Genomic DNA, 14272 nt, shown 5'->3' on the forward strand with positions numbered 1-14272 from the left:
GTGAAGAATCAACAGCAAATGGGACATAATCATGAAGTGAAATGAAATTTATTGGGTATTTCAAACATTTTAAACAAATAAAAAACTGAAAACTTGGGCTTGCAAAATTAGTCAGCCCCTTTACTTTCAGTGCAGCAAACTCTCTCCAAAAGTTCAGTGAGGATCTCTGAATGATCCAATGTTGACCTAAATGACTAATGATGATAAATAGAATCCACCTGTGTGTAATCAAGTCTCCGTATAAATGCACCTGCTCTGTGATAGTCTCAGAGGTCAGTTTAAAGCGCAGAGAGCATCATGAAGACCAAGGAACACACCAGGAAGGTCCGAGATACTGTTGTGGAGAAGTTTAAAGCCGGATTTGGATACGAAAAGATTTCCTAAGGTTTAAACATCCAAAGGAGCACTGTGCAAGCGATAATATTGAAATGGTAGGAGTATCAGACCACTGCAAATCTACAAAGACCCGGCCGTCCCTCTAAACTTTCAGCTCATACAAGAAGAAAACTGATCAGAGATGCTGCCAAGAGGCCCATGATCACTCTGGATGAACTGCAGAAATGTACACAAAAACTTACAGTTTTATATCTTTATGTTTGAAGCCTGAAATGTGGCAAAAGGTCAAAAAGTTCAAGGGGGCCGAATACTTTCGCAAGGCACTGTATGTACATACTTATATATAATGTACAATGCTTAAAATCCTTAAATACACTTGACTTCAAACTGCTGAAACATGGATTAATGTATCCATCAACTACTCATGTCATCAAGATGTGGAATTATCTGTTCAGTATTAAAGTAAATCTGACTAATCAGAGTGCTGTCCATTTATTGTCAAATGCATTATTATTGTATAATGTTACAAGTTTATGCATGAGTAGAGTCAGCAATTTTCTGTCAGTGATCCTTCTTTTCTGGCTTTATCTGTGACAACAGATTATGGAGTTTAATTCTTCATATTCTTTAAGAATATTTGTCTGTTTGTTGATGGTGAAGTAGGCTGCTCTGCATGGTTTCTCCTTTATCATCTCACTGATCCAGGTTGGAAACCCCAGGCTAAAGTTAACGTCTTTGTAAAGCCGCTCTGGGAGTGTAAATGTTTGGTTTGGTCAAACCCGTGAACAAACAGACAGCCTGGATCTGTAGATCCAGCTTCGTAGTGTAGGGCTGAGATGTTTCATTTCAAAGAGGTTGTAAAGCGTGTAGCTTGTTTATTTCATAAAGAGTACATTTGGCAAATTATGGACAGTATCTTACATAGAATTAAGTGCAAAAAGAAAATGTGTTGCTGAAATTCTACCAGAGAATTGAGGTTGTGGATGAGCTCATGTGCATTCAAGAAAGAACATTAATGAATATCAACAATGTGTACATGCTGGTGATCAAGGTTTTCCATTTATTAGAAACTCAAAAATTACATTTACATTACAATTACACAAAAAGCCATGACTGTAAAAAAAAAAAAGAAAAAAAAAAGAGCAATTCTAACTGGCTTTGGCATTAATAAACACAAAATATAAATATGTTTTAACAAAATGGTAAATATAAGCACATCTTAATGTACAATTTTAATGACAAATGCAATAGCAAATAACTGGAGCTTTCATGTAAAGGTGACACTCTTCAACAAGAAAAAGGATTAAAATAAAACCTCATGTAAAAAAGACCCTAACCTCATATAGACACAATAACTGTTTCAATACATCCCAACATTCAGTGCATCTAGAGTTGATTATTGCCACCAAACATACTGCAATACAAAGGTTTTAAATGCATTAAATGACTTTGATTGGCAGAACAACCTTTTTAAGTGTTTGGATATTTCCTTCATCTTCAACCCGTACACTATTGGGTTAAAGAGGGGATGATACAAAATGGCTTGAAAAGTCATCAACAACCGTACAAGCTTTGAAAGGTCAGTCCCGTGTCGAACTATAACGACATCATATGTGCACAGAAGAGAGAAACTGACCAACACTAGCAGGTGGGGTAAACATGTGTGTGCAGCTTTTTTCCTGACTTCTCTGCCGCTTCGATAAGATATTATGAGTATCCTGGTGTATGTGAAAAGTATGAAGAACACAGGGAAAAGAGCAATCATCACCATTGCAAAAATGTGTAGATTATAATGAGAATTGTTACAAAAAATGGTATTCAAAATCTATTTACATTTACGTCTGCTAACATCTCCTCTGTAGGGCAATAGTGTAATGTCACTTTTCCATCGTTCACAGTTGACCTAACAAAATGGTATTTTATGTCAACGTGCTAACACCTTTGCCTGCTCACTGGATTTTTTTGCTAACGCAATAGCACCTTGATTATCCTCATAGATCTTAGGTGGTGCATGAAGGTAGGCAGTTTTGACGTCCATTTGGTGTAAGATTAAATTTTCCTGAGCTGCTTTCTGCTTTAACACTCTCACACTGGTCATATTTGCTGTTGGAGAGAATGTTTCTTCATAATCTACTCCATACTTCTGACTATAGCCCTTTGCGACATAATGTGTTTTGTACTTGTCTGTACCATCTTCATTTTTCTTAATGGCGTACACCCACTCACCCCCCACTGCACTCTTGCCTCTGGGTAAGCTGGTCAGGGTGAATGTTTGATTCTCCCTTAATGACTGTATCTCATCGTCCATGGCTCTGATCCAGCTGTTAGACTCAGATGAAGTTACTGCTTCCTTGAAAGATCGCGGTATTCCACATGACAGTCTATAACAATAATCAATGTTAATGAGCATTTGATCATCATTGTCTTCATCAATAACATATTCACTCAGATAACTCGGTTTGTGTCTGTCTCTGGTTGGATATCTCCTCGTGTTGTTATCACTTGTCTCATGTTCCTCACCATTTGTTTCTGGGTTTAGCTCTCCTGGCTCATCCTGAATGTTCTCTGAGCACACATTTGGTTCTGGTATGGTTCTCTGTTTAGTTTGGATTGTCTCATCATCATCGTCAGATGTTGTTACTGTTTGCGTTTGCTGCTCTGATGTTTTCTTTGACACAAACTTCAGCAATCTTTTCTTTTGGACTTTTTCACTATCTGGATGATAGACCAAATAAGCGGGACTATTTTTGTCATATCCTATGAACACTCCCTGTTCACATCTTGTGTCTTGTTTGTAAATAAAACACATGGACCCAAACTTTTGCATTTTTGAAACATCTGGTTTCTTTCCTGTCAGCATAAAGTAAGGTGTTTGCTTTGTGCGATTATTAAAAAATCTGGGTTCACAACACAATTCGATTCACGATTTATTTTACAAAATGGGACTGTAGTAAAATGATCACTGAAAAATATTCCTTTATTTTTTTTGGGAAAGAAACTAGAAAATACTGCATTATATTGCTTTTATTTTTAATTGTCAAAAGAAACCCTTGATAAACTACTCAAAACAATGCAATTTAACTAAAAATAAATCTTGAATGAAATAAATAAAGGAATAATACAAATGAAAAAGAAGCTTATTAATTTAAATTCTGGTTATATAGTATACAATGCAAAACTGCATAATAGTTCTTTTTCTTTTTAAAAGTGCAACTGAAAATGTATTTTGTGCCTTAACAATTGGACTTTTAAAAAAAAAAACCCGTCATTGCACTGATTTACGTCAGATATTTGTTTGGACCAGCAGAGGGCGCTGGTAACCCAGTGGTTGTTTGGCATGCAGCTAATCTAGCTGTGAAGAAGAGATGCTATGCTAGCAGACAGAGCTAATAGAAAAACGTGACTTTTACAGATATTCACGTAATATTACATATATTCTTTTGGTGCTAAAGGGGTAAATAATCATTTATTAACATGTAACATTAACATGTAAGAGTAGATGGCGGCCAGAAAGAAAATAGTAGCAGATTCTGCCCGCCGGTACACTGCTGGACAAGAGAAGGGATGGAGCTAACTTGGGTGGTGAACCAAGATGGCAGCATGTCTCATGTCTCTTAAGTGTTTGTCTGTGTTTTATTATATTTAGAAAATATTCCATAGTTCTTTGACAGGATTTTATTTGTCTTTTATCCTATTTAAACATGGCAGGCGGTTATATTTAATCTGTGGACAGTGCATATTGGATTTTGAGGTCTGCAATGGAGCTACAGACCTGAGCCTGCTACTATGAGCCTTCTTCTGCTGCTGGAGCTACAGACCTGAACCTGCTACAGTGAGCCTTCTTCTGCTGCTGGAGCTACAGACCTGAGCCTGCTACTATGAGTTCCCTTCTACTGCTGCAGCTAAGATTCATGACAGTGCCATTCCCACTCAGGTCTGTAATCCTCATTACTTCATCATTACCTGTTGTGGATGATGGCGAAAGTTCTTACTTTTATTTGCTTATTGGCCTTATGGGATCTAACTACAAACTGTTGTCCCTGCGCACACTGGAAAGACACTGACAATCACCTCAATGTGAAAAGTGTTTTACTCAAAAGCACATGCCCTATAGCTTCTCTTCATCCAGGGGAACCGTCTGTACAATAAGCCAAATCAGCATTATCAGTACGCATGCGCGATTCCCGGGTCAATATATCCGGGTCAGAGTTCACGACTGCCCAGGGTGTCAACAAAGCCCCTGTCTAGCGGAACAACCGGCTACTTATACGGACTTTTAGGCATTTACTTTTCTTAAGGTCGTTTTAAGGCAATATGCCAGGGTCCCATTGTTCAGTGCGTGGCTGTTCCAACGGTACACGTGGGCTTAATACGTGGATGAAAGAGTTTTGCCCCGTTCACGAGTGCAATAAAGGAACTTCACGATGTATATGCGACCCGCCATACGTACTCATCCCATTTCCTACTGAAAGAAAAGATCCAGAACGTCGTGCCGAATGGATTAAATCAGTAAGTTTGACATATACTGTACTACATTATAGCTAACTAGTAAACTAGTATATAAATATTATATTGTGGTGTACATGTTAGAGTGGTGTCTCTCACCCAGCAGGTTTCGGGGGTTTGTTGGCGTCCTTTTCTTTCTCGCCACAATATGCCCGATCCCCCCAGGATCAACTGTCAACATCGATCTCGAGCAGAGATTTATAATCAAGGTTGACAGCCTCTCGTTCCTGCTGTTTTGTCAAAACTATAGGCGTTTTTTGAAATGACAATGCCCAAGCGAGGGCCACCAGTTCTTTTTTCTACTTCCCAGTAACAACGTGTCCACGTCTCTTACAATATTCTTTTAAAACATCCACTTTACAACGCTCAAAATATTCAATATCTTTGTCAGACTCAGCCATGTTTACGTTTTATGATACGAGCTAGGCGGGAGCTGGGTAGTCCTGACCTTTGACCCGGACCAGCATGCTTTGCGCGCAGCGAGATGCCGAATCCGCTTATTTGAAAGTGATATAAACTTGTCTCCAGCCCTGCCCAGAGACCTACCTAAACTCAAGTGTATATTTTCTTTGTATAACTATCTTACCAATCCATTAAATGGAGGGGCTTCAACATATCAAAGAATTGAAAGTAAATCTATTGCTACGCAGAGGTTGTTGATTGCTTTGCTTCTACTTTTGTCCGGAAATGTGCAACCAAATCCTGGACCTGAGCTTCTCTGCTCCCAGACACCCGCTGATTTTAAATCATTGCCTGGTCTAAAATATGTTCATCTTAATGTACGGAGCTTACTACCAAAGATGGACATGGTCAGAATTTGGGTGAAATCAACAGGTGCAGATGTTGTTATGATCTCGGAAACTTGGCTTACTAAGTCAATTACAAATGAAGACATTAACATTCTTGGGTACAATGTTTACCGCACCGATAGGCCCAAAAAAGGTGGGGGTGTGGCTATTTATGTTAAATCCAGATTTAATGCTTCAATTGTTCTTTCCCAGTCAATCAGTAAACAAATGGAATTTTTGGCCTTAGATTTAGAAATAGTTAAATCGCTACATATTACTGTGGTTGGGTGTTACAGACCTCCATCTGCTTCAAAGGAGGCGCTAGATTCACTAAAACTGCTTTTGGATCAGATAAATTACACTGAATTACTCATGGCAGGTGATTTCAACTGGGACTGGTTAAATGCAACTTCTGATGAATTTAAAAGGTTTTGTGATTCTGTTAATCTCACCCAGTTAGTCAACTTTCCCACAAGGCCTAATCCCAAAAGTCCTGATAAATCTACTTTGATTGATTTGATTTTAACTAATGTGCCTCATAAGTTCTCTTCCTTGGGTGTCTTCTGTAATGATTTAAGTGATCATTGTGTTGTTGCTGCTTGTAGAAACACTAGGATTCCGAAGTGCAAACCCCGTATTGTTTGTAGAAGGAATCTTAAACATTTGAATGAACAAGCCTTTCATCATGATTTGTCGATGGTGAACTGGGAATATTTAAGTCTAATCCCTGATGTAGAGCTCGCGTGGACTTTTTTCAAAGACACTTTCATGCAAATTATAAATAAACATGCACCACTGAAGAAATACAGGGTGAAGGGGCGAGAAAATCCCTGGTTTTCTCCAGAACTGGCCGACAGCATTCATGAGCGTAATAAGGCCTGGGACAAGGCAAGACAAAGTAATTCTGCCACTGATTGGTCCTTCTTCAGACAGCTTCGAAATAAATGCACTTTGCTTATCAAAAAGGCCAAATCAGGATACTTTTTGTCGGTCAACACTGAGAACCTCAACAATCCACAGTAGGGATGTAACGATTAATCGTAAGGCAGTTAAAAATCGATTCATAGGTATCACGGTTGATATCAATTTTCTGACAATTGAATCGCAGTACTTTTTTAACCAGCAGCGGGCGCTATCCGGAAGTGTTGGCAGCGGGCGGAGACTGCTAATACTGTCTTTCTGGCTGCCTTCTACTCTTAAATATGTTAATAAATGATTCATTACCCCTTTAACACCGAAAGAATATCTGTAATATTACTTGAATATCTGTAGAAGTCACGTTTTTCTATTAGCTCTGTCTGCTAGCATAGCTTCTCTTCTTCACTACTAGAATATCTGCATGCCAACTTACCAGCGCCCTCTGCTGGTCCAAACAAATATGACGTAAATCAGTGCAATGACGGTTTTTTTTTTTTTTAAAGTCCAATTGTTAAGGCACACAATACATTTTCAGTTGCACTTTTAAAAGAAAAAGAACTATTATGCAGTTTTGCATTGTTTATTATAGAACCAGAATTTAAATTAATAGGCTTCATTTTCATTTGTATTATTCCTTTATTTATTTAATTCAAGATTTATTTTTAGTTAAATTGCATTGTTTTAAATAGTTTATCAAGGAATTCTTTTGACAATGAAAAATAAAAGGAAAATAATACAGTATTTTCTACAGTCCCATTTTGTAAATGAAAAAATCGTGAGAGAATCGTATCGTGAACCCAGTATCGTGAATTGAATCGTATCGGGAGTTGAGTGAATCGTTACATCCCTAATCCACAGAAATTCTGGAAAGTGATCAAGTCCCTGTCTTTGAACAAAAACACAGAGACTCTTCCTACATTTGTACTTAAAGACTCAGTCCCAGTTTATGATAGAACTGAAGTCTTGAACTGCTTTAACCAGCATTTTTTATCATCTGGTTCTCTATTTGACTCAAAAGGAATAACGACTGGGAATTCTTGCAGACAATCTTCCATGTTTTCTGGAGATCCTTTTAATTTTAATCCTTTTACTTGTCACAAAGTGCACAAAGCTCTAAAAACATTAGACCACAGAAAGCCCCCTGGACCTGACTTGATTGAGCCTTACTTTTTAAAGCTGGCAGATGATTTTATAGCAGAGCCACTTTCAATTCTTTTTAATCTTTCAATTAGAAACAAAGATATTCCATCTGTTTGGAAATCAGCTTTTGTGCTCCCTTTATTAAAAGGAGGTGACCCAGCAGTTCTTACCAATTATCGGCCAATTTCAAATTTATGTGTTTTATCAAAAATCCTGGAGTCGCTTGTTTGTGATCAGTTGAAAGAGTTCCTTTATTCTAATGAAATCCTCTCTAAATTGCAATCAGGCTTCAGAAAAAAGCACAGCACTATCACTGCTACTATGAAGGTGATAAATGACATTATTGTAGCACTTGATAAAAAACAGTACTGTGCTTCACTCTTTATTGATCTCTCTAAAGCTTTTGACACTGTAGACCATGCTATTTTAAAACGCAGGCTACATCTCATTGGACTGTCAGAGCACACTGTCGCTTGGTTTTCAAATTATTTAGAAAACAGGACCCAGTGTATTAAATATGAGGGCCATTGTTCTGAATTTGTTACTGTTCACAAGGGGGTGCCGCAGGGATCTGTTTTGGGGCCCCTCTTATTTATCTTGTACATTAATAATGTTGAACAAAATGTTTCTGACGCTAATATGCATTTTTATGCCGATGATACAATTATTTATTGCTTCAGATCATCTCTTGAACAGGCTGTTAATTCCCCGCAGAAAGCCTTTGTTTCTGTCCAGCATTCGCTGATTAATCTAAAACTGGTTCTCAATGCTGAGAAGACCAAGCTAATGTTGTTTTCTAACCATAAGAAGGTGCCTCTAAGGGTGTACTCACACTGGCAACCAGGGCCGTTCCTAACCAGCTCTGTGCATGTGTGAAACCATGGGGGGCCATTGTCTGGCCTGCGTAGGTGTGAACTGCACCGCAGGGGGGTTAACGGGCCGATGGTCCTGCTGGAAGTGGTGGTCCAAACAGCGTGCCAGACTGGCACGGTTGGCCGCGCATGCGCACGCACAACTCGACTCGACCCGGGCGCAAAATGTGATGACGTTGGTACCGCGCGACGCTTTGCGGCACATAAACATCCGCATCCCGCAATGATAGCGGTGTCAGAAGTGCTCGTTAGCCGATGAAAAGTTCAGAGTTGGCGTTACCTGATATATATGAACAACACCACAGAGAACTCATGGAGGAAGAGGACAACATGACCGTCAGGACTTCTCTTTGTTCAGCCGACAGCGGGACAGTAACGGAGTGTAGCAGCTCATCATCAGGTCCGGGTATTTCCGAGGGTATAAATATACATATAAACACATATTACTGGTATATTAACCCATATAAACCAGAAAATATAGAAATAGGACATTTTACTGCTGCAAATGTGTAACATATTACTGGTATTTTGTGGACAGGACACATGTGGTTGGCTATTATATAACCCAGAAAAAAATGGAAATTAGACATTGTACTGCTGCTAATTGTTATGGTCATTTTTATATTCATCATCATATCCTCAAATGTATGTTCATGTGTACAATTTGTCATGTTTTAATACATGACGACTCCATTACTCTTTACACTTTTGAACAGCTGAATCATGATTAAACAGTACAGATCGTATTATTCTCAGTGCAGCACAGTCTCTGCTCACATGCAGATATACACTGACGCACACACTTATCAAGGACAGATAAAAGACTGGCACCAAACCTTCTCATAACATCTTCATCATCCTCCAACATTTCCACTATGGGCATCTGACTCCCTCCCTTTTGTCTCTCACTGTTGGGACCTTTTCTTATCTGTATAAAACCTTAAGCTGAAACTGTTAGAGGGCGCGGCACTTCCTTCGGACGTCCGCCTGGACGGACGCTAATTTTGTTTCATTTTGTTCCATCTTGTACCTTTTTTCTTAGTTTAGAATAAACTTTTTTTTATATAAAATCATCAATGCTTCTCCTGGACTCCATCATTCAACCAGAGCAATGAATCATGTCTTCAAATGAGGTCAACCGTAAATTCAGCCGTAACAATTGGCGATCACGAACAGGACCATCTTCTGTCCACCCCTCGGACAGAGACTGGATCACGAACCATCGGTTGAACCTCCAAACACCAATTCGGACTAAGGTAAAGCTGCCTTTATAAATATATATATATATATATATGTAAATTTTCATTTACATATATATATATTCGCTCTGTGTTGATTTTTTTTTTGGAACCAGTCAAGCATTGTATTGATTTTCAGCTTTGAGCTTTGATTTTGATCCTCAGCTGTTCTGTGTTTTGACGCAGTGAACTGCCATGAGAAAGGCTCAAATGGTTGAGGTTCTGTGCTTTTTAATGCTGTAGGTTCTCTCTGTTTTTCTTCGGGCTCGGATATTTTGTTTAGGCATAAAATACGGCTGGTCATTATTTACTTTGGTTTTGTTTGGACACCCACAGACAGCCTGTGAGGTCCTGACCATAGATAGACGGGCAACCAAAGTTTCCAAAACATCCCAGCGGTGCCATGATCTGAGTTCACCTCTGTACCGAAAGCAAAATAGATTAAAACCCCGAATCTAACCTAAATTGTGTTTCTGTGAATCAAACAGATGAACAACCCAATAAACAAATAATATATGCATACGCATATACAATCTTGGTATGATGTGAACTCAGATCATGCTTCAGTGAGTTTTACTTTTTTTTATCTTTGTTTTTATTTTGTTTAAACGTGGAATCAGATTTCTCCCTTTGGCTTGGCTTTAATGCTTTCATTTGGACGAGTGTCAGCTTTTGAGAAAGGGAGAGAAAGACAGAGAGCCAAACACACACACACGTCGCTGCTGTGTTTTTCTTTTTTTTTGGACGTGTGAACACACACACACACACACACACACACACACACATACACACGTACAGAGAGAGAGAGGGAAGCGCGCGCACGCACACGCACAGGCACGCGCACGCAAAGAGAGAGAGAGAACCACACCCATGAGCAACACACACTCAAACAAGAGAGAGGTGGCGCCCCTCACTGGCCAGTTTAGTGCACTACACACTTGTGGCACAACATTGTGATTTCTCACCTTGCCCCCTGCCGATAGAATAGTGCACTATTTTTATTTTTATTTTAAATTTTATTTTGATTTCATGTTTGATGGGCAACACACACACACACACACAGATGAATACAGTATTTCATTTTATTTTATTTTAATATTACTGTTACCATCATTATAATTTTTTATTATTTAAATTGTTAGTTTCTGTTGGCTTTGTGGTTGCCCCCTGAAGAAACGACATCTTCAATGAAAGAATGAAATCACCTTCAACTCTTACGCTAATGAAATGTCAACATCATTCAAAGGACCAAGCATCAGAAGGAAATGGACAATCAAAGGGCTGTGACCTTTCAGGACTCAAGGACTCAACTCCCATTCAGCAAAGCAATGCTGAAATAACTTGCTCAGTCCCAAGTCAACTCTTCATCGTCTATGAATGGGCTGGGATTAACACATCCTGCCCCATCATCAAAGACTGAGAACCTGTGGACGTCGGAGTGGACACTCCCCCACCAATGAGTTGCGAGTTAAACGCCACGACTACTGCCTGAATGATGGGCAGCAACTGCAGACTGGTCACACGTCTGCTGGAAATCTTCACCAAAAAAGACACTGTTTCAAAAGCCACAAGGATACCAAGCCACAAGAAGTCCACCACAGCCTTTGGTGGTAGTGCTAAATCACTTTAGCCTTGAACTTTGGCATGGAGGGGGACAACTAGCAAATAGCCAACAAGCTTCTCCTTCGCACAATACTAACCCCTCTATCTTCTGACTGTGCACTAGATTATTTTGTTTTCATTTATTCTCTCACACGCAGACAGACCAGACATACAGTCACACACCCACATTCATAACTATGAGAAACACAGTTTGCCACATGAGATCAAGTGTGCCCATCATTTATCTTTGCTTTTATTCATTATGTTGCTCATTTATTTACACTGCTGTTGCCTTTATGAGAAAAGAACAAACAAAGGGGAAGAAAATAGTGTTACTGATAAGGTTGTTTTTGTTTTCTTTTCTTTCATTTATTCTCTTGTTGAGGGGAGGCCCCCACAATGCAAGATATGGTTACATCCGCTGAAGAAAGAGCCCTCTGTTGCCTCAGCTTTTGGAGCTGAAGTTTTAATTTTTATTGGCCATGATTTTTTTGAGCTCACACGTTTTTCTCCTTTGTTATTTCTGAACGATTCTTCTTTTTCTCTTTTGTTTTTACTCAATTTCAGGAAAATTGAGACAGAGATTGAGGACTGCAGCCTCAACCAAGTTTACATTTTGACATTTTTTGACCGATACCCTCGTAAACAATCTGTACCTTACCCTTTTTGAAGCTGCTTGCGACAGACAGCCTAGTTCAACATTCATTGTTTTCATTTTGCGCGCCTCCCCCTTACCGCGTCGGACTGTCTGGCCGGCCCAAAGCCACTCGACAGCATGGGGGGGGTACCAAATTTTTCCTGAGAAAAAAATGTCCCATTAGTTGCTATGAGTACATAGGCAATTACTTTTCAAACAAGAAGTCCTGGTTTAATGTGCAGAAAAAGGATACACCTTGCTAGGGAAAGCACTCTTCGGGGGATAGTGGTCCACCTGATTTGATACATGCTTGGTAACCGAATACCGTTCTGAACAAATTTCTACGTTCCCTTAGAGTGAGGGTTATTAGAGGTTGCGTGCTCCGTTCAATCTTAGAGGTGCCCAATAAAGTCCTGACAGTTGAGTTTCCCCCAGGTTTGGTACCGGGGTTGAGTTTGTTTCCCTCAGGTTGCAGACCGAGGTTGAATTATTCCCAAGCTCTTATTCTTCAAGAGCGGTGGTTGAGTTTCCTGCTGATTCAGAGATCCTTTTTTACATTTCTGGAGATGGACAGCGGTTGAGTTTCCCCCGCGGACCGGGGTTGAGTTTGGTTATTGTGCACGAGCGTGCGATTTCTGCCTGATCAGCAGCTAGTAGACTGTCAGTACTGCAAGGGACAATACTCTAAGTGTAGACTCCGCCAAGGCGGAAGTAAAAAGGAGCGTACCTCTTAGTAATCAGACGATACCAGTAAAAAGCAATTAATTAACACTAAAAGGTTGCCAAGCATGGGGGGGCAATAAGAGCTCATTGACCCCGAGAGAGGAGGTGGACTGGCTATCGCCGCTGGTGGGTTAGATGAGACCTATATTCTACTTAGACACTATGCAGCAAAACCTTGTGAATGCATGGACGTGAAAATTGAGGCATGAACGTGTGCGGTGCATGAGTGACTGAATGATGACACGTTACGTATGCCTGAGAGAACCGCATTGTGAGTGCGAATGTGCCGTGGACGTGTCACTGAGTGATTGACCGATGAATGGCTGTTTGACTACACATGTTCCTCTGTTTCACCTTCCTTTCCTCCTGGGTTTTGATGCACTTGATCTTCTCCCTGTTTTTGCCAATTATGTAGTGGGGTGTTCAGAAAACACTGCTGCTTGTTAAAAGAACTATGGTTTTAGGCCTTGGGCCTTCTAAAAAGTTTACCAGGTTTTAAAGGTTTTTTTCTGGGTGTTTAAAAACACCAAACGACGTTGTTTAAAAGGCTCTGATTTAAGTGCCTGCCTCTTTAAGAGGCACTCGGTTTCAGTGAGCAGTGTGCACGTGACCAGTAGTTTAGTTTGGGCAGTCGTCCAAGTACGAGCCTGATTCGGATGTTTAACTAGTTCCTGTCCTTTAAAACGTTCTTCCGAGTTGTGTGCAGTTCTTACTCCTGTTCCTGTGTGCTCCAGTTTGTCTATAGTCCATGACCAGAAAGTAAGTCACCATTTATGTTTTAAGTTCATGCTATGTTAATAAGTGTATAGGCTAACAGCTATGATGATGTCATGCTAACCCACTTATGTAACACCGTTTACCGTGTCGGAGTTCACGTTGCTGTTATAACTGCTGGGGGAAATCTGTTCAATAATATTTTTGGCCAGGAGAGGGTGCTATTACCTTGCACATTGATGCAGTTTAAATGTGGAGCTTTATTTATACAGAAGAGTGAATGTGGGTCACTTTTTTCCCCTTTGTTTTATAAATTAGAGATAATTTGGAGTAATTGAACCTTTTTTTGATGTTGATGTAACAGAATGTTACTTATATCAGCTGTTCACAGCTTTGTATTTGCTTTACATATAATTGTTTATTTTTCTCATGTTTGTTACAGACTATACAATATTAGAACTACTCCAACAACTAGCATTTAATCTGCTGTTAATGGGAATAAAATACAGCTGGAACACATCCCAGTTAAAGAGAAAGGACGTCTCATCTCTTCATTCCTGTGCCCTGATCAGCACCCCATTCAGTTTGCTGTCTTAAACCTAAAAGAACTAGACGATCAGTATTTCCTCTCTTTCAATGGTCCTTCGAGCCGGATAGACAGCACCCAGGATGGACCCCCAAGGAGAGATGGACCCTGATGTGAGACCAAAGCGGCGAACACGTCTACCTGATAGATTACAAGATTTTGAAGTCGATTATGCAGGATATAATCCAAGAGAACAGCTTCAGTGGGACTTA

General features: G+C 39.7%; 1 pseudogene; it reads right to left on the bottom strand.

Annotated features, from left to right (window-relative positions):
• Nucleotides 1–1732: 1732 nt before the first annotated feature.
• Nucleotides 1733–14272, bottom strand: part of LOC114460409 (olfactory receptor 11A1-like) — a 48144-nt pseudogene continuing 35604 nt past the window's right edge.

The sequence above is a fragment of the Gouania willdenowi genome, unplaced genomic scaffold (assembly GCF_900634775.1).
Source record: "Gouania willdenowi unplaced genomic scaffold, fGouWil2.1 scaffold_434_arrow_ctg1, whole genome shotgun sequence".
Lineage (NCBI taxonomy): Eukaryota > Metazoa > Chordata > Actinopteri > Blenniiformes > Gobiesocidae > Gouania > Gouania willdenowi.